The following is a 2,642-nucleotide window of genomic DNA, read 5'->3' as shown; positions in this document are numbered from 1 at the left end:
TAAGGCACATGGAACATAGAACAGGGGTAATGAAGATGACACTAATGAATGTCTCAATTCTCATTAATGAAGATCCTTCATGCAAAAGAGGGACAGGAACACAAAAGGTCACAAATGACCAAAACAGAGATTAAGAGTTTGTAGATTGCTGGTCCATGGACAGGACTCCTATATTAAACTTCACCCACCCAACCACTCACCTTAGGGACCATCACAGAAGAGGGGGCAGAAAGATTGTAAGAGCCAGGGAGGAGGTACAGGACCATATGGAAACAGAGTCCTACAAGCTCCCGAGAACCTGCTTATATGATTACATGGCAAAGGTGTCAGCATACACAAGTCCCATGCAAACTCAGGCAGACAAAAACCCAGCATAGAACTGGGAAAATGAACAGCAGGCTCCAATCTTAACAAAGAAATATTGGCAACTGATTGCTGCCAGGTGAAGAAGAGCTGATCTTCCTAAAACAAGGAACTCTAGATAGGCTGACTAGACCTCAGTGAATGGACTTGTACTGGGGAACGTCTGTGGACCCTGACTTGACACAGTGGGCCTTAAAAGGGATGACAGAGTATATGGACTCCAGCTGGGGGAGCTCTAGGAAGGTGCCAGTGGGGACAGAGGTATAAAGATGATTAAGAATGCTTGAGGCCAGCCACTCTGCTCTGATCACTCTCCTCAGTGTCCACAGTACCGCCTGTTCCCTTCCTGTGTGGGAACCAGTGGCCAGAATTCACCATGTCTATTCTCAAGATCCATGCCAGAGAGATCTTTGACTCTCTCAGAAATCCCACTATTGAGGTTGACCTCTACATTGCAAAGTCTCTTCCAAGCTGCTGTGCCCAATGATAAGACAGGCTACATGGGGAAGGGTGTCTCAAAAGCTGTTGAGCACATCAATAAAACTATTGCACCTGCTCTGGTTGACAAGACATAACACAGTAGAGCAGATGAAGATTGACATACTGATGACTGAAATCAATGGAACTGAAAATAAATCTAGGTTTGGCGGGAATGCCATCCTGGAAGTATCCCTGGCTGTCTGCAAAGCTGGTGCTGTAGAGAAGGGTGTGCCCCTCTACTGACACATTATGGACCTGGCTGGTAACCCTGAAGTCATCCTGCCAGTCCCCGCTTTCAGCATGATCAATGGTGGTTCCCACGCTGGCAACAAGCTGGCCATGCAGGACTTCATGATCCTCCCCATGGGTGCTTCCAGCTTCCAAGAAGCCATGAGCATTGGAGCAGAGGTTGACCACAACCTGGAGAATGTCATCAAGGAGAAATATGGGAAAGATGTCACCAATGTGGGTGATGAAGGTGGGTTTGCTCCCAACATCCTGGAGAACAAAGAAGGCCTGGAGCTGCTGAAGAATGCAATTGGGAAGGCTGGCTGCACTGACAAGGTTGTCATCGGCATGGATGTAGCTGCCTCCGAGTTCTCTAGGTCTGGCAAATATGACCTGGATTTCAAGTCTCCTGATGACGCCAGCAGGTTCATCACACCTGACCAGATGGCTGACTTGTATAAGTCCTTCATCTGAGACTACCAGTGGTGTCCATTGAAGACCCCTTTGACCAGGATGACCAGGAAGCTTGGCAGAAGTTCACAGCTAGTACAGGCATCCAGGTAGTTGGGGATGATCTCACAGTGACCAACCCAAAGCAGATTGCCAAGGTGTGGGTGAAAAGTCCTTCAATTGCCTCCTGCTCAAAGTGAACCAAATTGGCTCTGTGACTGAGTCTCTGCAGGTGTGCAAGATGGCTCAGTCTAATGGTCGGGGCATCATGGTGTCCCATTGCGCTGAGGAGACTAAAGATACCTTCATTGCTATGTTGTGGGGTGCTTCACCAGAGAAGACCACTCAGACAAAGTTTTGTTGAATGAAAGTAGTTACTGGCCAGGGCTACTACACAAGGGTGTCGGAACCCAAGTGTATATCCCCAAACCATCTCTAGGATAAGATTTTATACAGAGAAACCATAATCAGGGGTGAAAAATTTAAGTTCCCAAGCTTACAGGTGGAGAGTCCCCTTAATTTCTATTCTATTAGGCAACAATTACTGTTTTGCAGGAGCAAGCCAAGCATAACCCACAGAAACTATAAATCTGCAGTTAGCAGATGCTCTCCAGGACACTATGACCTGTTCCCAAGACAACTGGGGTCCAGCTGACATGTGTTCCCATACCCTGGGCCAACTGCCTGATAATTTCAGAGACTAGAGTCAGCCTAAACTTTAACATGGCCTAGCTATGGTCAAGAAGGTGCCCTATTACAGCTGACCTGGAGGTGGGACTCTGCACTGGGCAGATTAGGACTGGTGACCTTGCCAATCAGAGTGTTTGGCTAAGTACAATCAGATCCTCAGAACTGAAGAGGAACTGGGCAGGAAGGCCAAGTTTGTCGGCAGGTCCTTCGGAAACTCCCTGGCTAAGTAAAAAATGGTCCAGCCATCCCCAGAGCCCTTAGTCACCACTGGCTGCGGACCCTACCCCTGATATTGAGGCTGCTGGAGGCTGGCCCAGTGTTTGCCAGGTCTCTGTAGTTAGCTCCCCCTCCTGCCACTGCTTCCCTAGAGGTCCAAAGCCACACCTGACCACCTGGAGCCCTGTTGGAAACCCCAGCTCTGTAATCATGTG

The 2,642-nt window shown here is 48.6% G+C and overlaps 1 pseudogene across 1 annotated transcript; it reads left to right on the top strand.

Annotated features, from left to right (window-relative positions):
- Positions 1-739: 739 nt before the first annotated feature.
- Positions 740-2,441, top strand: LOC103730751 (annotated as a pseudogene). The gene is made up of 2 exons (XR_001872343.1): positions 740-1,844; positions 2,282-2,441. The product of XR_001872343.1 is annotated as an alpha-enolase-like (transcript).
- The last annotated feature ends 201 nt before the right edge of the window (positions 2,442-2,642 follow it).

Source organism: Nannospalax galili, unplaced genomic scaffold (assembly GCF_000622305.1).
Source record: "Nannospalax galili isolate Female #2095 unplaced genomic scaffold, S.galili_v1.0 scaffold110, whole genome shotgun sequence".
In the NCBI taxonomy this organism is placed as follows: Eukaryota; Metazoa; Chordata; class Mammalia; order Rodentia; family Spalacidae; genus Nannospalax; species Nannospalax galili.
This window is presented reverse-complemented; position numbering and strand designations above follow the sequence as displayed.